This window comes from Canis lupus, chromosome 31 (genome assembly GCF_048164855.1).
Source record: "Canis lupus baileyi chromosome 31, mCanLup2.hap1, whole genome shotgun sequence".
Lineage (NCBI taxonomy): Eukaryota > Metazoa > Chordata > Mammalia > Carnivora > Canidae > Canis > Canis lupus.
The window spans coordinates 5,966,385-5,990,152 of record NC_132868.1 but is presented as its reverse complement, the minus strand read 5'-3'; the positions used below and the strand labels follow the sequence as shown (position 1 = coordinate 5,990,152).

At 41.0% G+C, this 23,768-nt stretch overlaps 1 long non-coding RNA gene across 1 annotated transcript in view; it reads right to left on the bottom strand.

Moving 5' to 3' along the window:
- Window positions 1-23,768, bottom strand: part of LOC140622375 (uncharacterized) — a 36,675-nt gene that overhangs the window by 4,590 nt on the left and 8,317 nt on the right. The window contains exon 3 of the long non-coding RNA XR_012022140.1: window positions 7,668-7,834. This is a non-coding gene — a long non-coding RNA (uncharacterized lncRNA). The remainder of the gene's footprint in view (window positions 1-7,667; window positions 7,835-23,768) is intronic.

Here is a 23,768-nt window from a genome sequence, read left to right as displayed (position 1 = left end):
TGGTGCCACTTCCCCCACGTTGGATAACAGCCTTGCTGTTGGCATCATAAACTCGGACCCTACTGCCTGCCTCACCCTCATCAAGCTGCAGGCAAGGAAGCAGGGTCATCCTTGGAGAACTCCCACCTTTTCAAAGGATCAAGGACTATAGCCCCCTTGCCATCGCTCTATTCCTGCATGCTCAATGAGGAAGCAGGAAAAGTCCACACCATGTATCTGGAGGAGTCCCCAGGCAGCACTGTTCCCACCCTCACCACTAAGTCTCATCAGGTGGGCTAGGTCACTAGAGCTTCCATATGCAGCTGCCCAGGTTGTTGACTGTACAACAAAACCCAGTCAAGGGGATGGAAGTCAGAGCTGAACTCCATTCTATGTTCTGCTTGCTAAGTTCAGTGCCCCCATGTAGGATGATGCAGAGGAGGAGCACTTTTTTCTAATTTGAACAAAGGCACTGTAGGGACCAGGGGGACCCCTGCGCATTGCTGTACCACTCTACCTGTGGAGCATCAGACCTTCCCTCCCCAGTGTCCTCTGGACTTCAGGAACAACTGCTCCTGCCCTCTCCGGCTGCCTCGGGATCGGTGGTTGAGCAGGGCCTGGACGCCTCCTGGCTGACCCAGTTCCCATCCCAACCTCCTCCCCTCCCAAATGGCCCCTAATTACCTCTTTCTCCTTCAGTCAAATACAAAAATCCTCATGTGAATTTTTTCAAATAACCATGCCTCTCGGTCCAGCTGAGATCCCTTCATACTGCAGAGGGACACCTGACCAGGGCCCCGTGGGACCGGAGGGCAGAGCACCTCGCTGGTCCTTGATCCGCATCACCAAGTTGTGAGATCCTTGCAGGACCTCACGGGACAGATCCTACTCTCCCTATTTCACAGATGAGAAAACTGAGGCTCACTGTGAAGTAGAACAAGTCACGAAAGCCTCCCAGAACTCAGGGTAGTGGCAGGTCTGGCTCTACGTCTCTCCTAGACTCCCCAGTATGCTCTAGGATTCATGTCCCTCCCTGCTTTGCCTCTCAAAACCCCACTCCTACATGTGCCCTGCTCAGACGATGCCTTGTCCGCGCTCACCTTCACAGTCAAACTGTACAACCGGGCCTCTCCTGTTGAGCCTGCTTTCACCTTCCCTTCACTGTGCATGTGCTTGCTTCTCACTATGCTCTACCTATTTTTTTCTTAAAGATTTTATTTATTTATTTATTTATTTATTTATTTATTTATTTATTTATTTTAGGGGAGGGAGAAGGACAAGCAGACTCCATCCTGAGCAGCAAGCCTGACTCGGGCCTCAATCCCAGGCCCTGAGATCATGACCTGAGCCGAAATCAAGAGTTAGATTTCAACCAACTGTGCCACCTGGGGCCCCACCCTCGAGTTACTTTTGATGGGCATCTTTGCAGTGATTTCAAATGATGCCAAAGACAAAGTCCTTTCATAAGAGATTTTGGAAAGCCAATTTTATTTTACTGGCCCCTATGTATGAGCAGCCAGGAGAGCTCTGTACATCTGCTTTTCTCAAATATACCTTCTCACTGCATAGAGAGAAGAGCACTGGTCTTCCTTCATATCCTTTTTAGGTCTTTTAAAAAAGTGGGGGCCACCCACACTCAAAATATTTTCCAAAATATAGTCCCTTCCACTCCGAAATTTTCGCCCATATCACATATAGTATAAACTATTTCAGCAAGCATCAGTGACTATCACATCCCTCCATTCATCTAACACAATAGTCTTCCAAGCAAGGAGAGACACTTGACCAGGTGGCACCACATCAGGAGGATGAGCTAAGAAGGCCCAAAGTAACTACATCATGAGCCAGAGGGTCCAGCCTTTGTGCCAGCAGGTGACCCACAGTTAGCATAGAGCCTGTTGTTTCAACGAGAGCAACAAAGAAGACATACCCATCGGGAAACAACAAATTATTTCTTCTGCTGAAATAATCCAGCCGGGTCTTTTTATACCATGTTACTTCATGAATCCTCTGAAATAATTTGCCAGTTACTGATTACTAAATTAGGGGGCATAATTCTCCTAATTAAGCTTGTAAGTCCAAGAAGAAGAGGAGAAAGAAAGAGGCATCTTGTGGCATCTTTTGCTGAGTTTTAAAGAAACTGGAGACCTGTTCTTGCCCAACGGTGAGCGCCAGATCCTGAGGGCCATCCCAGCCTCAAACGAGCCAACAGCTGTTTGTGCTCAAGCACATTTTCCTCTTGATGGCATTTTGAGGATATCATAAACTTCCTGACACAGTATTTCAGTGGAAATGTTTTGTTTTAAGATTACATTGTTATCATAAAAATATCCAACAAGCATCCTGAATATGGGTTGGCCTACGTGAGACAGAGATTTAGCCCACGGGGAAAGGGAGAAACTGCTCAGGGGGGCCTGCGCACACAGCCCTGGCTGCGAACCTTATGACAGACCAGCTTTCACTCCTCCTTCGGCCTGCCTCCTCGGAGTACTCCCAGCATAGACCAGAGGTTTAAACTGGGGGTAATTCTGTCCCCCGAAGGATGTCCGGCAGTGGCTGAAGACGTTTTTGGTTGTCCCAAACGGGGATGCTAATGGCATCTAGTGGATAGAGGCCAGTGATGCTGTTCAACATCCTGCCACACACAGGACAGCCCCCAGCAACAGAAATATCCAGCCCCAAATGTTAGTAGTATTGAGGCTGAGAGATCTGGTGTAGACAGAAGATAATTTTATCTAGGTTCACATCATCGTAGATGAGACATGTTTTCTACCTATGCTGAGCTTATAGTCTATTGAGGGCAGACACACAAACCCATATTTCCAATGTAATACAGAAGTGTTCTTCAAAACTGGGGGTGCTGTACCGGAGACTCTATCTTGTCAAGAATAAGGGGGAATGTACTTGACATAGTCAAGGACAAAGAAAGGGCTTGTCAGAGAATTTAGGTCTGCAGTGGATGCGTAAGAACTGGCCAAGTATAGGACAGGAGAAGGAGTCAGCAGATGTGTGGATGCCTCCAAGCAGCTCTGCTTTACCAGATGGAAAGCAAGGGGATGGAATGCAGCTCCTGCAGTACTTCGGATGGATGCCAAGCTTGGGTTTTGTCAAGCAGGTCATCATTGTGAGGGTCGTGACTTAAAGGTCATCATCCTGATGCCTGGGTGGAGAAGGAATATGAGGAGAAGCTTGGAGCCAAGGAAACCAGGTGTGCAGTTACAGCAGGGGTGGGAGAGAAACTGGTTACAGGTAGTGGTTAGGGAGGCTCAGAAACAAGAAACAGGAGGGTAAAGTCTTGATGAATTTGCACATACCTAGTAAAGAAATGGAAGGTTCTAGAATGACCTCCAAAATTCTGGCTTGGATGACTGCTGCTTCCTGTGGACAACTCCTGAGACTTCCTGATCTGCTGTTGGTCCCTTGGTCTCCTCATCTCTAATGACCTTTCTTCCCTTCACCTCGGCCACCTACACAATAGTCATGCCTTGTCATGGCCAGAAATTTTGATCAGAACTCCTGATTCCCATCATCTATTATTAGACTTCTTCTTCTTCAGCTTCTAGAATATTTGTTCAGCACTCTTCATGCACCAAAGCATCTAGTCTTCTCATGTAACCTCATCCACTGACCCTCTACACTTTTCACTTCCCTGTATGTCTGGCTTAGAGTCCTTCATCCACTAATAAGAACCACCACCTTGATCACATCCTCCAGTCTTGTCTTCTCTCTCCCTTCATTACCAAGGCCTATCAGGACCTTCATCCTTACATAGGATCTCTCTGTTTTCCTTCCTATAGCTGCGTGTGAATCTATAATCGTCTCAAAATAAAATGTTTGATTAAAACACACACACAAACCTTAATCCTGGATGATGCCAACTATCTGACATGCCCACAATTGAACAACTAAAGCTATTGGATATACAATCAGGCTGATTCATGATCTTAAACCTTCCAAGGAGCCTCTCCTTCACTCATCCCTGATTTTTATTATTGATTCACATGTGTGTGGAACCCATGTGAACCACAGGTTGATTTTTCTTTGGTCTCTGCAACAGAGACTTTTTAACACTTTTAACACTTTTAGCATGTATGCTAGACAAAGCTAAACTCCTACCAATCTTCAAAGGACCCAAATCTGTCTTCTTCCGCCATCCAAAGAAACTTCTCTCGACAAGGCCACCAAAACCTTCATCTGTCAAATCCAGAGGAAGTGAGTGAGAATATTACTTGATTTCTCATTACTATTTGGCTCATTCCCATCTCGGAAAACATTCTGCTCTCTTAGCAGAGTCCACTATGGCAGGTTATGAAAATTTCAGCCTGTATGAATATGGACATGGAGCCATTCTTTTCTACTTATTTTATGCTGCATGAATGGGAAGAAATACAAGTGCTTCCCCTCACCTCCAGGGGAGGTTAGAAGTCTAGGCTTCCCTCTTCTCTGTGGAAAGGCAAATCATCCATACCTTCACTTGTTCTGGTTCTGAGTTTAATGAGCCATGACGAGTAAGAAGAAAGTAGGTTTCTAGGTATTAGGGGGTGTAAAGAGGGTAGGGGAAGAGGAAGCACATGGAACTGGTGGAGGTAAGGAGGCAATGGAGAAATTGCTACCAGATGGGACCCATGGTAGGGATGAGCTGATATCTGGGAACTGGTGAGAAGAGGGAAGAGCCACAATCCAGGCAGCCCTGGGAAAGTGAGCCCATCAGAGGCCCACAGCAAGGAGCATTGTTTGAGTGCCCAGGGCATCATCAAGAGCTGAGTCTTGCCTAACAGTCATCTAGGCTTCTTTCTACAGAGAATTTTCTGTACATGGATCTCTTCCATTTGTCTGTACATGGATCTCTTCTATTTGTCTATACCTACACCAGAGAGAATCTTTTCTGTCCACACCAGCACCTTACACACTGACTCACCAAATTATGCTCCAAGACTATGTCTGTTTTCCATCTCATGACTCCATGTTTTAAGAAGCCCCATAAACCTAAAGCATGAAGTCTGGTCACAGAGTGGGTGTTATCCTCCTAAATGTAAAAAGTAAGAGGGACAAAATATATAAGCTCTAGGGCCACAAGATAGGGCAAGTGTTAGTGTCCCTTGTAGTTTGGTGTGGACCTGGGCCGTTTTAATAATATGAGAACAGAAATGATGAATTCCATTATAGGCTGAACTGTGTCACTCCCAAAACTCATATGTTGAAGTCCTAATCTGCCATACCTCAGAATGTGAACTTATTTGGAGATAGGATCTTCATGGAGGTAATCAAGTTAGAATGAGGTTATTAGGGTAGGCTCTTATCCAGTATAACTGGTGTCTCATTAAAGGAGGACATTTGGACACAGATGAATGGAGGGAAAACTATGAAGAGATAAAAGAGAAGATGCACATTTACAAGACAAGGAGAGAGTTCTGCAGCAGATCCCCTTGCTCACAACCCTACAAAGTAACCAACCTTGCCAATGCCTTGATTTTGGACTGCTGGTCTCCAGAACTGAGAAAGAATAAACATCCATTGCTTAAACCACCTATTCTGTGGCACTTTGTTACAGCAGCCCTAGCCAACTTAGTACCACTTCCAGCTCATAACCCCAGGAAGGAACATGGGTGAACTTACTGGCTCATTTCCTTTTCTGCCCACCTGGAGCAGCTATCTTGGATCAGACATGGAAGCTACATGTTGATTTGGCAGAGCCATACCACTGTTGACAGAGCACCCTCGACTGATCCCCTCTAGACTCATATAGAAGAAAATCTATCTTTTCTAAGCCACTGTGTTGGAGTCTCTTTGTTACAGTAGCTTAACCTGTGTCCTAACTTATACATCTTGCACACAGGCCATGGCTAGCCGTAAACAGACTATCAGTACTATCATTACTTACATCACAGTCCACTACATAGACTTACATTACTGCCAAGGAAAGCTTAAAAGTGAACTACACTTGACCAATCATCATTATTATACATTATACGTCATATTTATAAAGTTTAAAGTGCATTTTGTCATATCTCTTGCTGTCTCCTAAATCTCCAGGTTCATTATTTCATCAACTCTGACTTACATTTTCATTGTCGACTGCACTGCCCTGCCTGTTTGCAAACCACTCAACACATCTCTTCCAAGATATTTCCTTCTTATCCTTCAGCCATGATGTTCCCTTTATTTTACTCCAACCTGGTTTTCAAGTTCAAAATGCTTTCTGGAACACAAGTCTGACACTGCTCTATTTTTCTTTCCTTTTCAACACAGGCACAGCTGGATGTGACTCAGCCATCCTCATTATAGGTAAGCACTTTCCCGAAACACTAGTCTACCTCTACTCTGATGTCTTTTGCTCTGCAGTAAGAACCCCTTGAAACAGGAAGGACTTCTTCCTGAGGTAGGATTCAGAGGCAATGAGATTCAGCTAGAACATTTTTGGCCTTTTTTTAACATTAAAATTCAGATCCATTGTTAATTGATATCTACATGCTTGACTTTTCTTAATCAATAGAAGTGAAAGAAAAAGAGGCAAAAAATATACTAGTACAAAATGCTAATTAAATTCTGTCTTACTTTAAGGAAACTCCATGGCAAGAATTTTCTCTTATCTAAGCTGGAATATATGAGTGAAAATTTGGAGACATCAAACATGGGTTGCTTCAGGGTTTTTATTATGATCCATTCCATTGTTCCTGACCTCTTTCTCAAGCAAATATCCTATGAAAGTTCACACAGAGGATCCATTCTACATTCCAGATAAAAATTAAAACTCACTGAAGCACTTGTCTACGGATGCAAACTTTTCAGCCAGTCCTACATTCTGTTTGGCTCTAGAATCAAGGGTAACATGGATACATTTGAATCATTCAACCATGACATAACTTACCTTCCCTATGATCTACTTTTACTCACAATATTTTAGCCTATCAATGGACTAAGCAGAAAAGAAAAATATGGAAAAAATCATACTTCTTTCCCTGGCTTTGGTCAGAGAAAGAGTGTGTGACCTTGGGAAAAGAAAATATCCTTCCCGTGACTTTGCTTCCTCATTTGCAAAACAGGGAAAACAAAGTCCCATAATTTACTAATAAATTATCTCATTACTGAGTGTAAACATTGTTATTGTTTAGCATTTATTTCTGCAATCTGTCAGGACATTTTGAAATTCCTGCATGAAATATATAATTTAATGCAGTGTTTCTCCTTCTCCCTTTACATGGCATGTCGGAGGAGGCAAGACAGAATGGGGAACACATGGGCGATGTAAATGAAACGCTCTTTAATTTATTTTGAAGTGGAAAAAAGGAAAGGTAATTAAGCTTCCTAAAATCCTTCAAAAATAAACTTCCTTTAAAGAAGGAGAAGGAAAGGAGGCCGTAACCGATCAAAGTGGTATATCACATTTCTTGACACTGGAGATGACGAGTGTATTGGGATACCACCAAAGAGTTAATGTGATGTGATCCAAAGATGTTATAGGATGGAGAAGAAGCACCAGAAGTATGGAGAAGATGCTTGTCAACATCCATGAAAAAAACTCCATGTCTGGAGCCTTGGGATCTGATGACAACTAGTATAAGTGACTTCTCTTTCTCTCTCTCTCTTCTTCACTCACGTACAACTAAATATACAATACAATACAGCTTATTTTCTGTGTAATGGCAAAAGGTCAAGATATCAGTTTAAAACCACAAAAAGCGGGGTACCTGGGTGGCTTAGTCAGTTAAGCATCCGACTCTTGGTTTCAGCTTAGATCATGATGTCAGGGTTGTGAGATGGAGCCCCAAATCTGGCTCTGAGCTCAGTAGGGAGTCTGCTTGAGATTCTCTCTCTGTGTCTCCCTCTGCTCCTCCCTCTGCTACGTGCTCTTTCTCTAATAAAATACAATAAAATCTTTTAAAACACACACACACACAAAGAGAAGAGAGAAAGCTATACACATCTGCAGACCCCTAGTGAGAGAGTGCCCCCACTACATATGCATGCTAGCAAAGATAGCAGAGGCTCCATAGCAATTAATAATGTCTCAAGAAGTCTGTATTGTTTGTTGCTCCCTGGTAAAAACAAACAAACAAACAAACAAATGAACCTTAGTAGAACAAAGACAAACATAAATATGAATATTAACATCCCACATAAATTGTTAGCTTATTGTCAGGTTACATTTGCACACTAGTTACTAAACTCCACAAAATGAACATTTTGGGGGTTTGTTCCAAAATTGTTCCCTCTTCATGAAGCTCAGGCTAAAGGAAATCAATATTTATTTCCCAGGATTCAATACTCCCACTTCCTTGGAAATTATACACATGAGAAGGGGCCACCCTTTTAAAGTCATTAACGTTCTTAAAGTCTACCCATCATAGAAACCAGTATTTGTATCCTTTTTTACTATACATGTATACTTCAACTCAGCAATGTAAAGGAATCCTACTCTAAGTTGATCATGAAATTAACTCTTATATGTCAATGGGGATGAATTGATCAAGGTGTAAATGTCCTCTCTCAAGGGTTATATATTTTTGTTGTAAAACAAAGTAATACATTTCCATCGAGTGAATATTTTGTAATCTATAATTTATCAGTTGTCACCAGTTTTGATTATTTGCTTTCCTCTTTTTCAACATGATTAAATATGAATATGTTGTTTTATTCAAGCACATTAGTTCTGAAAAGATGGTATACCATGTTAATCTGCCCATAAAATAACATACTACTATGCAGGATGAACCATTACAATTGGGTTTTTGCTCATCGTCTTTCAAACAAAGACAGTAAGAATTTGAAACATTCTATTGTTAAAAAAAGGTTTTAAAAACCAAAATAAGCATGAAACAATAATCAGGAGTGGAGCAGAATTAAAGCACAACATAAAACCCCTGTAATAAAAACAGCCTTGAGTCACAAATAAGCATAAATTGAAAAATCTATTGTTTTTCTCTGTAGACATTTCTCAAGATAATGACATACCACCACTCATAAGAGATGCTTATCAGAAATAGTTGGAAATAATTCTTCTCAGGGAAAAACATTTCATTACTAGGTGGTGAAAAGCAATATAACTACAGGCATTGTAATCAAGTTCTCTTGGTCTGTTGAAAAGTTTTTAGTAAAAGGTGCCCACAAGTATGAATGAGAACCGAGAAACAACAAAGAAGTTCATGATTTTAATGATTATAATAATGTATACATTTTAAATATAATTTTCTACCAAGCTCATCATAATTCTTAAAGTTGAAGCTTAAATTAAAATATGCAAAAGGGACACCTCGATGGCTCAGTTGGTTAAGCGTCTGCCTTCTGCTCAGGTCATGATCCCAGCCAGAGTCCTGGGATAAAGCCCCACTTCCCGTTCTCTGCTCTGGAGGGAGTCTGCTTCTCCCTCTGCTCCTCCCCTGCTCATGCTCTCTCTCTCTCTGGCTCTCTCTCTCAAATAAATAAATCAAGTTTTTAAAAAATAAAAATAAAAAATCAAGTTTTAAAAATAAGTAAATAAAAACATAAAATAATAAAATGTGCAAAACAAATGTTTAAGTTGAAATACACCAACACAATAACAGTGGTTAACTTAGGGTAGGTCTGGTTAAGGGCCATTTTTAGCTTAATTCTCCAGAGTTTCCACATTCTCTATAATCTGTAGTTAATATTTTCATAATAAAAATGTCAATATCATATTGAGTTTTTCCAAACTTACTAATATTTTCACTATCTCAATAGTTTTGCCCTAAATATGGCACTTTATCTATGTGAGTCAAAGTCTTCAATAAGATTCTGAGGTCTACAAAAGTAAGCAGAACATCATGAAAATTACTTTCAACCCACAGGTCCCAAGCCAAAGGAACATGTCCTATTAAAACTCACTGTGGATGAGCTTTAATATCTGTAAAAACATCCTCTTCTCCTAGAAAAATATACCCCAAACTGAAAAACAGCAGTTGTCTCCATGGAGATGGGAGTGCGAGTGGATTTTACTTTCTCTTTTACGCATACCTATTTTTTTTATATTTCTGTGTTGCTTTTATTTCTATATTTCTTCTATTAAAAAAAAGCTTCCTGTTTTCCTTGAAAAAGTTTGACTTTTTAATGAAAATCCTGCATGATTCACAAATGCACACATTTTCTGATTGCACAATGGGAACCGATGCAGAAAAAATTAATCTTTGAAACTGCAAACTGAAAAGAGTTTAAGAAGTCACTGAGGTAATGAGTTGGGGTTTCTTTCTGGAGTGATGGAAGTGTTCTAGAATTAGAGTAGTGACAATTTCACAACCTTATGAATATACTATGAATTTTACCCTCTGTGAATTAGGTATCAGAAAATAAACAGAAACAAAACAAAACCAGAAAGCACTAAGGAAGGAGCACTGATTTAGGGCTGAATTATCTGGAACTGTTAACCACTATGTTTCCTCCCAGCCCAAAAGTAGAAGATGAGGGGACAGACACTGGACGCTTGAGACAACCAGCAGAGGCCATGGTTTTCCTAAGGCCATCTTACCCATGAGGAGGACTTTTCTTTAAATCAAATTGCATCATACAGGGAGATATTTTTGGCTATACTCAAGAGAGACTCTTAAGGAAGACATTTTCTTACCTCACCAGGACAAGAAACATCCTCACTGGCTTGGAGTTGGGGATGTTTGTGAAATTATCCCTGAGATATGATCACCCCAAGCCTTTCATCACTCTCTGGAACTATGTGGATGCCTGGATCAGCTGGCTTTTGTGAAGAATAAGCCATCCCCAAATGTAGTGACTGAAAACAATAACATGATTCCACAGGTCAGCCTTTTGGGCTGAGGCTCAGCTGGGCTCATGCAGCATCCATGTTCAGTGGCCTGTCAGGTAGGTTAACTGGCTGTGAGCTGGGCTGACAAGGTGAGTGGGCCACATGTCCTTCGTCCAGCAGGCTAGCCCAGGCTTGTTCACACAGGGCAGCCTTCTGAGAGAACAAGAGAAGCATGCAAGTCCACTTCATCCACATTTTCCTGTTCTGATTGAGTCCCAAGGCCAGCCCAGACCCAAGGGGTGGGGAAGCAGGCTCCACTTCCTATAGGAGGTGAATCCTGGAGTCATGCTGCCAGACATGGGATACAGGGATGGGAATAATGGTGGCCACTTTTCAAGAACAACCAATACACAACTCTAGCAACAGAGACTAAAATTGTGAACACAAGGAAATAAATATCCAGGGGCTCTGAACTCACAGAGGTTATTTTCCCAGAGGAATGTGAGGCCCATGATGACTTAATGACTTCACAGCCATGTATCATTCAGAGAGAATGTGTTTTCACTAGGGAAAGCATCCCTGCGTGAACGGAAATACATCTGTATCCCTTACCCACTTCTCTTTAGAACACCTCAGTTACTGTTTCAAGTGGGTAGAAGGGAGCTTGCTCCAACAGAAAGGGGATTGTCCTTATGTGATTTTAGATGAGGGTTTCAGAGAGATCTGGAGAGGGTCGCTAGACCATTGAAGACATTCACTGAGTTCAAGTCAAGGGAAAGTGCTGGGGTTTGGCTCTTAATGCAAAGAACTATTTATGTGCTTGCATTCTCTGTCCCTCAAAAATGAGACTGCCAGGCCAGGCCATCTGTTTTCTCAGGTCCATTTCATGTTGCTTAATTTTATATAGTGAGGGCAAATAACTGGTAATACAAAATGATAAACTTAAGATAAAGAAGACCTGAACTTGCCAAATATCTCTGCACATCAGAATCATTCAGTAAACTCATTACAAATACTACTTCTTGGGCTCTACTCTAAGATACTATGATTCATTAAATTCAAGGGTTTAATGGGAAAGTAATTTTAGGAAGTGTTCCAGTTTGTTTGGGGGAGTTTGATTTTATTAAGTAAAAAATGGGGATATTTGTATCGGCTCCATCTGGTTTGAAGGGAAATACCAGTAGACATGGATGGATGTAGCATGTTGGTCTAAGGTGCATCTAAGCAGATCCCACAAATCTGGCCAATCACAGAAGTAAAAACCTGAGATAGGCAAGTATATATTGGGCACATCCCTACCTTACTTTCTAGGATCTCTACTTTGAGTCTTTTGCCATTTACTGATCACTTATTGAAATCTAGGATCCTCATGTTAGTGTAAGTGTACTGTAGGATTGCACACAGCTGCAAAAACCCCAAAACAGAATACTTTTTTAAAAATAATTTTTTATTTCCCTGGTGGCAAGCGATGCAGAGCATTTTCTCATGTGCATGTTGGCCATGTCTATGTCTTCCTCTGTGAGATTTCTGTTCATGTCTTTTGCCCATTTCATGATTGGATCGTTTGTTTCTTTGGTGTTGAGTTTAATAAGTTCTTTATAGATCTTGGAAACTAGCCCTTTATCTGATACGTCATTTGCAAATATCTTCTCCCATTCTGTAGGTTGTCTTTTTGTTTTGTTGACTGTATCCTTTGCTGTGCAAAAGCTTCTTATCCTGATGAAGTCCCAATAGTTCATTTTTGCTCTTGTTCTTTTGCCTTTATGGATGTATCTTGCCAGAAGTTACTGTGGCCGAGTTCAAAAAGGGTGTTGCCTGTGTTCTCTTCTAGGATTTTGAGGGAATCTTGTCTCACATTTAGATCTTTCATCCATTTTGAGTTTATCTTTGTGTATGGTGAAAGAGAGTGGTCTAGTTTCATTCTTCTGCATGTGGATGTCCAATTTTTCCAGCACCACCTCACACCAGTGAGAATGGGGAAAATTAACAAGACAGGAAACCACAAATGTTGGAGAGGACGCGGAGAAAAGGGAACCCTCTTGCCCTGTTGGTGGGAATGTGAACTGGTGCAGCCACTCTGGAAAACTGTGTGGAGGTTCCTCAAAGAGTTAAAAATAGATCTGCCCTACGACTCAACAATTGCACTGCTGGGGATTTACCCCAAAGATACAGATTCAATGAAATGCCGGGACACCTGCACCCCGACGTTTATAGCAGCAATGTCCACAATAGCCAAACTGTGGAAGGAGCCTCCGTGTCCATCGAAAGATGAATGGATAAAGAAGCTGTGGTCTATGTATACAATGGAATATTCCTCAGCCATTAGAAACGACAAATACCCACCATTTGCTTCGACATGGATGGAACTGGAGGGTATTATGCTGAGTGAAGTAAGTCAATCGGAGAAGGACAAACATTATATGGTCTCATTCATTTGGGGAATATAAATAATAGTGAAAGGGAATAGAGGGGAAGGGAGAAGAAATGGGTAGGAAATATCAGAGAGGGAGACAGAACATGGAAGACTCCTAACTCTGGGAAAAGAACTAGGGGTGGTGGAAAGGGAAGTGGGTGGGGGGTGGGGTGACTGGGTGGCGGGCACTGAGGGGGGCACTTGACGGGATGAGCACTGGGTGTTATTCTGTATGTTGGCAAATTGAACACCAATAAAAAATAAATTTATTGGGCAGCCCTGGTGGTGCAGCGGTTTAGCGCCACCTGCAGCCTGGGGTGTGATCCTGGAGACCAGGGATCAAGTTCCACATCGGGCTCCCTGCATGGAGCCTGCTTCTCCCTCTGCCTGTGTCTCTGCCTTTCTCTCTCTCTGATGAATAAATAAAATCTTTTTCTAAAAAATCTCTATTTTAGACAGACATGGGAGCTGAATTTCTATTGAAAAAGGAGAAACAGAAATTGTAGGACAAGAACTCCCTGCCATAATCAAACCTGTGTTTACAACCTAGAAAAAGTTTTAGGCACAAAGATGTTTATTGTAGAATTATTGATAATACAATTCACCCTTGAACACTGCAAGAGAAGAGAAAATACATTTACGATAATGTACTGTACTTATTTAAAAAAATCTACATATAAGTGAACCCCTGCAGTTCAAAACTGTGTTGTTCAAGGGCCAATTATGATAATAAATATTTAGAAAAACATTAAATGGTTAACCATAGGAAAGTCATTATGGTATATCATAATAAAGTAATATATAATAAAGTAATATATAAATAATAAAGTAATATATAAAGTAATAAATAATATATAATATTTTAAAAAGTATAAAGTAATATATAATCATCAGGAAGCATGGTTACCAAGACTACAAAATCATTTTCAGTTTGAGACCATGTCTAGCCTCTTGCACCCTCTCTCATAAATACCCACAAACACAAAAGCTCAAAGTACTAAGAACAGACTGACAGACAGACCAAATCTCCAATCTTGAAGGAAATAACCATAGATGGCACAAAGAATGATTAAGATAAATCCATCTAGGCTTAGTTCATGTCCAATTCAAACTCTACATTATGAAACAAATTCCTCCTAAAAATAAAAACAAAAGAGTAAAACAAGAAGTTATTTTCCGTCCTTCAGACATCTGTCCCAAACCACTGAACTAATTAGCATTTGGGCCCATAATCCCAGGCCACTCTGGAAGCACTGGGAGATGAACGGACTTTACTTGCCACCAACATTACTGCAGTCTCCTGCCATTGTCACATGTATCTACACAGAAATACAAATCTAGGAAACAACTTGGCAGGGAGTAAGGTGGAGGAGATGCCAGCAAAATCTCGGTGCTTCCTGGTTGATAATGTTTCAGGGGTAAAGCTTTATAGGTAGAGACAGGGAGTCCTGACAGCAGCACAGGCCAAGAATTGTAGTTTTTCATGTACTTTATTGGGTCTGGTGACAAGAAAACCACAAAGGAGGGGGTCTCTTGGGAGAACAGATGTACATTAGGTGAAAGACTTAGAGCCCGGGAATCCTAGCAGGAACTCCGCACATCTGTGGATTGGAGGAGGGATCCATTCATCTCACAAGGGGCAGAGAAGTCTCAAGCACAACACCCCCCCCCCCCCTTGCCTTCTCTCCTCGCAAGCACTGTACTGGAACAGCTGCTTCCTTGTTTGATCATGAGTATTAATGAAAACACCACCTCAAATCTGGAAAGATCAATACACGAACAGATCTTTGATGAAGCTTCTGCATTAGACAGCAAACCTTGCGGTTACTGTTCTTCAGTAGAATGAAAGAAGGCCTGGCTATTTTGAAATACCTGCAGAATACCCAGAAGTTAAATTGATCTGAGATGAGAAAACAAGAACCTGATAATAAAGGGGAGACGCCTGAATAGGATGGCAGGAGATTCAGGGTTCAATGCAAGGCTAAAGCTGCAAGCCAGGGAAACACCATCTACCTAATCACAGTGACGAGTGCGCCCTAACCAGACTCCTCTCTCAGAATGAAAGCACCCTCTCCACCCCCTCAAAGGCCTGAACTTGGAAACACAGAACAGGAACGGTACATGACTTGTGCATTTTTAAAATAACGATAAAACATCACTAAGAAAAGCAAAAAAAATGTGCACAAGACAGATTTTCTGTCTTTCTGGATTAGAAGACCTGCTAGAAAGGAAACGAGTCTCCCTCTGTTGGTGGGAGTGTAGAACTCTGGGCAGTTTGGCAGTAGGTCACCGTGCCTCCCAGCGTGTCCTCCTTGTTTCATCATCATCCGCATAGGGAGCCGTTTTAGACATTTTAGACATTTTTCTCCCTAATCGCCTCTCCTCGTGAGATTTGAAAACTCCAGGTGTGCTGAGTACCTGTTTATGTGCTGTACGTGTGTCTGTGGCTGTACTCTACACAGCGGCAAGACTTTTCCCACACATTCCCGCACAAATGATATCAGAGGCTCATGGATTTTCACATAGGCATTCTGTAGAAATCAGCTAAAATCATTTTCATCCTTAAGCTGTTATGACTTTGGCCAATGGGAGCACTTTTGAGCTTAATCCTATGCCCTTTATGTCCACCAATCTGAGAACCCTTCGTCATTTTCCAGAGTCACAAACCGTTCCAGCCTCAGCTAGTATCTTTCCTGGCCTGAAATAAGTCTCTTCTCTAAGGAGTCTCAATTACTTACAGAGATGAGTGGAGTTATAAGGCCAAGAGCTGGGTGGGTGGGGTGCTCACTACTGTTGGGGTGATATTGTTTCTAGGCCATTTCAGTGGTCAGAAATAGAAAACATACTTTAAAAATGGAGAAGGAAAGTACAGCACAGGGAATTCAGTCAATAATATTGTAATAATATTGTATAGTGACAGGTGATGACTGCACTTATCATGGTGAGCGCTGCATAAGGTATAGATTGTCGAATCACTATGTTGTACACCCGAAACTAATATAATACTGTACGTCAACTGTACTGCAGTAATCAATTTTAAAGTAATAAAACAAAATACTGAAGAGGTAAGATATTCTACTTATTTTTACCATTACAATGTTCTTAGCTTTATCCTACAATATTTATAAGATACTTCCTAAATAATGATACTAATATTAATAAAACCAGTAATTGAAGTTTGCGATTTTTATAATTCTTTTTCTTTAGATGTATCATACTAAAGATTGACACTTAGTACTATATATTAAAGTCACTTGAAATAATCCATTCTCTGTCACGCCGCCAATTTGACAATTATATCTGTTTCAATTTGCTTTAAAATTACTAATACCTTTATAAGTCAAAAGTTAAAACAATGCTAAAGGAACGCACCGAAATGTCTCAGTAGGTAACTATTTTCATGGGTTTCTTGTTTATTCTTTATTCTTCTACTGTTTGTTTTCATGACTATGTACAGAAGATTTAAGAATATGTCTTACTTATTCTGGCAAAGTTAACTTTACTAGACAGCAGAATTTTCATTTAATATGTGTTAATGATAAGTTAGCATCTCTTTAAAACCTATACAGGGTATCTTTTTTTATACCTAAGCAGAAGTTTGGTTTTGTTTTTTTGTGGTGTCTTTTTTCAGTGAGCTTGCACTAATTCTGATCTTAAAACATACTTAAAATTTTGTTTTATTAATGGACACATCTCAGCCCTAACCTAGTGTGTTCTCAAGGCAGCATTCAGCTTTTCCTCCTTTTGGAAACATTTTTGTTTTCCCTTCCATGGAACATACCCCTTGACTTTCCTGCCCCAGATACTCAGGCTCCTTTGAAGGCTCTCTTCTCACCATCTTTTAAATACCAGTATACTTCATGATCCTCCAGGCTTCTCTCTCTGCAGTCCTTCCATTGACAATCTAATCCACTCTCCTGGTTTCAATCTCCACCTATGTATTAGTGAATCTAAATTATGTAACTTTACCCATGACCTAACTCCTGGGCCCCAAACACACGTATCCAACTGCTCTCAGGCTGTCTCCATGACACATCCACACACACTGGACATCTAGAATGCACCCGCTTGAGTTCATCATCCTGCCCCCCTCCCTCTGTCCCCTAGTCTTCTTGGTGTCAGATATGGCACCTAATGGCCTCAGCATCAGACTTCCCTTGTGCCGTCACCTCCTCTCTTAGCCACCTTCAGGGCATGCTGATCCCAAATGCTCTCAATCCCAGCTGCTTCGCCGCATCACAACCCATCCATTTGGCCTGGCCCAGCCCCTCTGCTGGGGCAGACAGGCATCAGCTGTTGTCTGGGCCCCCCAATACCTCCTCACTGGGCTCCCTTCCAGGCTCCAGTTCTCATTCTGACTCAGTCTCCACACTGTACTTAGAATCATGATTTTAACACACAAACCAGATCTCAGCATTTCTCTGGTTTAAATCCAATAACTTATCCTTACAATAAAGTCCAAACTTTACCTATTTACACCCCAAACTAATTTATCCATTTACAAACAATTAGCCCCTCTACAACTCAGCTTTGCTAAACTTTTATTTTTAGAATTCCAAATATTTTCTAGTGCTTTTATATTTTTGCTATTGCCTCTACCTAGAGTATAATTTTTCTCCTCTACGCCTCTTTCAAATGCTTGGCTCATATTCATTCTTTAGGTCTCATCCTAATTACTACAACTGGGCCTGGGAATTATGCATCGTGAATATAATGTTAAATGTCCCCAAAGCACCAAGATGATGGACTGACCTGAGGTAGGCTCTTAATAACTGTTAGCTATTAATATTATTTAGGTAGTTCATGGGTAACAAGGTATTTTCCAAACAGAATTTTTCCTTAAGATCGATAACTTTGCATCTGATTAATCAATTACTTTTGATTTAATTTGATTTATGTCTTCACTCTTATGTGCTTGAAGCTAAAACACATGTGATTCCTGACTTGCAGAGTCATGTAGAGATAAGTTGGGGGGGGGGCAGAACTCATTCTGTATGATACAGTTGGATTCTAGAGCATTGTAAACAGCTGTCCATTCTTAAATGCTATAAATTATGCTTTATCATAGATTCATTTTGTCAAGCTTCTATAAATCAGAGATGATGTATCAGCCTTGAAACATCATTCTTAATAACAACAAGACCCCCAAACAAGTCATAGCCTTTTATTTTACTTCAGGTTGGTGGAGAATAGCTTTATCACATCTACCTGGCATACGGACCTTTCTCTGTCAGAACATTCACTATGAGACTGAGATTATAGAAGTGCTATGTCATGAATACAGAGGAAATGTGTTTCTGCATAGTGTGAGTGATAATTAGTGATTGATAAAGAACCTCAGCTTCATTAAGAGCTTGAAATAAATGCATTTATGTTGGAAGGTAAGCCAGAGAATATAAGGCTATATACTCCTAGGGGAAAAATAAATTACTGTGAAGTAATGATTGTTTAGCTAGAGGCTAAAATTTCTGCGAAAGCTCTGAAATAGAAATTTTTGAATAATCAAAAGCATTAAAATTTTAACTTCACCAGCTCTTGTTTTATTAACTCAGAGGTCTAAAAAATCTCACTGAAAACAAAAAATGCCAGACCTTCACCATTCCATAGCAAATGGGTAAGAGAAATAAGAATTGTGGAATGGGGAAGAGACCCAGAGATACCAGCTGGTTCTTCCTCTGAGAACATCTCAGGGTGTCAAGACTATCCTGTGTTTGCAATCACAGACAAGGAAAGTTCTCGTCCTCCAAAATCATTTATGTGATTCAAAATGAAAATCTCTTGAGGAACCATTAATTTCATTGGTTGTTGCAATTAGAATCCAGATATATTTCTTTTTCTGCTTTCAATTGCAAGGGAGAATAATGACTGCCAGTGATTTTTGTCTCAGTGCCCTGCTGAGAAGACAGAAAGCTGGTTCTGCTAAATCTCAGCTGAGGGGGCAGGCTGTGGGCCCAGGAGTGACAGGGAGCAGTCCCATCCCCTTCAGAATGGTCCAACTAGCTCAGGCAAGATGTTCTTCAGTGATTAGGACAGAGAGATATAGTTGAAGTGTAAGTCAAAACCATAGGCAGCACACCAGAAGGGAAAAGGGGACTCAGAAGAGACAGAGAGGGAAGCTTACCTGAACAACAGGTGTGCTAGCAGGGGGCTGTTATACAGACTACCACAGCTGTAGCCATGGAGGGACGTGGCTTGTAAGCGCACTAGGTCTGCTCAAAAAGTTCTTGAGGGATCCCTGGCTGGCGCAGCGGTTTAGCGCCTGCCTTTGGCCCAGGGCGCGATCCTGGAGACCCGGAATCGAATCCCACGTCGGGCTCCCGGTGCATGGAGCCTGCTTCTCCCTCTGCCTGTGTCTCTGCCAATCTCTCTCTCTCTCTCTCTCTCTCTCTGTGACTATCATAAATAAATAAAAATTTAAAAAAAAAGTTCTTGAGTAAAGACAGAAGTGGATTTGGTGGATGATTGATCGATCGATAGATAGATGATGGAGGTAGGCAAGGCACACATATAAGTATCAAACTATTGAATTATTGCTAGAAAATTCCTTGGTAGAAAACTTGCTGGAAGGCATCTGGAGGAGGCTATCTGACAATATATTCAGAGTCCTTGCTCTGGTATCTCTGGCTAACAGGGCACTAGCTCTGATGTCTCTTGCCTCCTTCTTCTCCAAGAGCATATTTTCATGGTCATAAAGATAATTTCATTTGATGCCTATTTAACACAGTTGAATTCAACTCTGTAGAAAAGCAAAGTGACTCACTCAAGCTGTGGCATCTTCCTTGAGGCTGCATTCACTCAGAGGTATAAGTTTTTCCAACACATTCCAATGCATGTGGATGTTTGAAAAATTATGCCGTGCTTGCGTGTCCTTGGAAAAAATCTAAGTTCATCTGGTAATTGGTCAAAATCACGGACTTCAACAAATAAATGGACTAAGGTCATGAAGAGACACTTAACAAAAAAAAAGAAACCAAACCTTATTAACAAGCACATAGAAAAGGGTGTGTGTGTCTATGTGTGTGAGAGAGAAAAAAAAAGAATTGAACCAAGTAATAGTTTTCTCTATCAAATTAGCCTGTAATTATAACATAATTATATAATTAAAATATAATATAAAATTATATAATTATAACTGCTGTAGCATACACTAGGAAGCACACCGCTGTTGAAAACGCAACTAGACAAAATTCTTTGGACAATATTATCCAAAAGGCCATTGGACAATATTATCGACAGACTCACACATGCGCATTTCCATGGACCTGGGAAGCCCAAAATAGGATTCTGTTAAGAAGAAATAGTGAAAATAGGGAGCAAAGTGTTATGTAAGATGTCTTCTACAGGGTTATGACTAGAAGCAAAAGATTATATAGCTGTATAAGCTATAGAATAATCTGGGGATCCCTGGGTGGCGCAGCGGTTTGGCGCTGGCCTTTGGCCTGGGGCACGATCCTGGAGACCCGGGATCGAATCCCACGTCGGGCTCCCGGGGCATGGAGCCTGCTTCTCCCTCTGCCTGTGTCTCTGCCTCTCTCTCTCTCTCTGATGACTATCATAAATAAATAAAAATTTAAAAAAAAGCTATAGAATAATCTCACAAAAGAATAATATGGAGCTATAAAATGTTTACAAAAATGATAACATTTAGAAATGCTTATTTTATTTTTTAAGATGTTATTTATTTATTCATGAGGGAGAGAGAGAGAGAGGCAGAGACACAGGCAGAGGGAGAAGCAGGCTCCATGCAGGGAGCCCGATGTGGGACTCGATCCTGGGTCTCCAGGATCACGCCCTGGGCTGAAGGCGGCTCTAAACCGCTGAGCCACCTCGGCTGCCCCAGAAATGCTTATTTTAATATAAATTTGAAATAACAGGATAGCAAATTGTTTAACATGCAACACTGTTCAGATTATTTTAAACTAGAGAACCATACGAAGAGAAAAATCCAATGAAAGATTAAAAGGTGATTTTGAGGGATACAATTATGCTTTTGCTTTTGTGTATGTGAATTCTTTGGCAATTTATAATTCTCTCTAATGAGTTTATTGCATTTTTTTTTTCAAAGCAAAACATATTAACTTTAAAGAACAGCTAGGCTTCTTACTAGATTCTTTTTTTTTTTTTTTTTTAGATTACTGTACTAGGTACTTTGTGATTTTTAAGAATTAGTTTTTTTCAGAAGTATCTCTGAAGAAGCAATTAAATCTAAGTTTTTTGCTAAAGCTTTTGCTGGCAGATCCTCTGCTAATTGTCCATTGTATGCATATTTCAACAAGTCATAGACCAGAATGACACTATTTCAGTGAGACTTTTTATTTCTTCGTGGAAGAAGGCAGGGCAGGATCACTGCATTCCCCTTTGAGAAGGAGCAAGTGTGAAACTCAGCGTTGTTTGGAAGCCAGTTTGCTTAGATGCAACTGCTCACATGAATGCGATCGTTTTTTTGTTTCTGCTTCATTAAAAAAAAGGGTGAGAGGGCTCAAGGAGGGATACACGGTGGTGGGAGGGGGCCCATCTTTCTCCCCCTCGTGTTTCTGCTGGAGAGCGTAACCACTTAAATGTGGAGTACTACTATGAACCTCTGGTCTCTCCTCTGCCGAGGCAAAATAATTCTTGCTCTTTAAACCTTTTCTCCCCAGTCTTACCAAACCAAGTGTTTAATTACATTTGGTACCCTTCTCTGATAGGTCTCTAGTCCTTCTTTAAGAACTTTCCGAAGAAAATTCTAACATGTTAGGAGAGAGCTCATAGGATCTCTAAGATGCCAGGAAATTCTTAGACTTATTTCCGTTTAACTCTGACATTTTTTTTTTTTTATGAAAAAAAAAATCGAGGCTGAGAGAAACAAAGTGCCAATGAGCATGGTGGCCAGTCTCTCCCCTTACTGTGTTGCCTACATGACCTGTTGCAAGCCCAGGGCACCCCACATTGGGCTCTCCTTCTCTCTCTGATCTACAGCCTACTCTGGGTCTGGTGCTCATCATTCACATATTTATGAAACAGAAGGGCAAAAAAAAAATGCATATCTTGCAGTCCACCGGTTTTCAACAAGATAATGAGCAACATCTCCCTCCCATTTTTTTGGACACACTCACATCCTTTTTATTCACAGACTGGAGAGGTTTTAACAGAATCCTTTGAAGGATAATTGTGCTTGTCCTGAAAGATGGTCTAAGACTCATGATTGAAAATAGCTATGCATAGATGTTAGCAATTTTACTAAAAAGACGAATCATGAATTGAGGCCAAAAGCAAAACTCCCAAGAAAGTGGTCATTTCTGCCATCATCTACTCTTAGCCAAGGTTCTCCCAGCAGCTACTCTGTACCTGAGGCTGGTTCTCTCCAGGCCTTCTCTGCGTGAACCCCCTCTTCTCAAGTACTCCTTGAAGCAGAGAAAGTTAACCATAGATATTCAAAGGGTCTCCCTTGTGGGACACGTTGCACACATGTAAGAAGCAAAAGTGAGCAAAACTTGTCGACGAAGGAAGTGATTCCATGCAAGCTGGCAGACTTTGAAATAAGATTAGTTGAAAGACATGAAAAGGACACAGCAAGCCAAAATATTGATAAAAGAATCGAAGGGCTTTAAAAATACTTCTCAATGTATAAAGCGGTTTTGAAACTTTTCCAACACTGTTGCTAGAAATATCCCCTGCTGCATAAGATTCTTCTTTGCAAGTTGTGACGAGACAAACTCACAAACTCTGTTAATTATAAGACGATAAAGCAGGATTACAAAAGATATAACCAAATAAATTAATATATGAGGTGTAAACACTTCCTTTGAGATCCTTCAAGGTGAGCCTTTTGCTATAGTGCGAAACTCCCTGGGGTGAAGCCAACGTACAAGCTTGGCCCCCAAAAAAGTAAAGCAGCAAAGCAGGGCATCTTAAGTGAGTGATTCCTGGATGGCGATTCCATTGTTCAATGTGAAGATTACTTGGCTCCCAACCAATGACCCCTAATCTCCACTGCATCTCCATCCCCTGGCCAGGAGCCCACAAATCTGTAGGAGCAGAGTCCCCTCACATGTAGAAAGAGGGAAGCAAGTGGAGCAGGGCCCAATTTAAGGCCCTCAGAGAGCAGACCCAAGAGCCAGAGTGCCAGGGTTCAAGTCCCCGGCTTGCTACCCAGCATTTCTACAACAACCTGCTTGCACTTCCTTTCCTGGAAAACGGAACCACAGAAAGCCTGCCTCGGAGGGTTACAGGAGTCCTGGTGGAGTCGGCACACACAGAGCCCCTCAACCAAACAGTGCCTGGCACACGAAGAAACCCAGAAACGCTAGCCGTTTCTGCGAATGTGCAGTTCCAGAAAAGAAAACTGTGCCTGGTAAGAACAGATACAAAAATACGCCCAGAGTACAGAGTTATTTATGTTAATATGTTCACACCTATGGATGAAAGTCTGTACAATGAGAAAAAAAATTAAACATTAAATACAGCAAAGCAACCACAGCAAATACTTGTGTTTTCTAGTTTCATCTCTAGACATTCCTCAGGGACATAGGTGATCCCTCTCTCCCCTGCATTATAAACATGACTGTCAAAATTAATCTGCGGTATTAGGGGTAGTGTTGACAGTTTCATCTCTATAAATGTTATTACTGTATTTTTTTCTAAACCCACAAACCTCTGCCCATCTTCTCCATCCAGAGGGAGAAG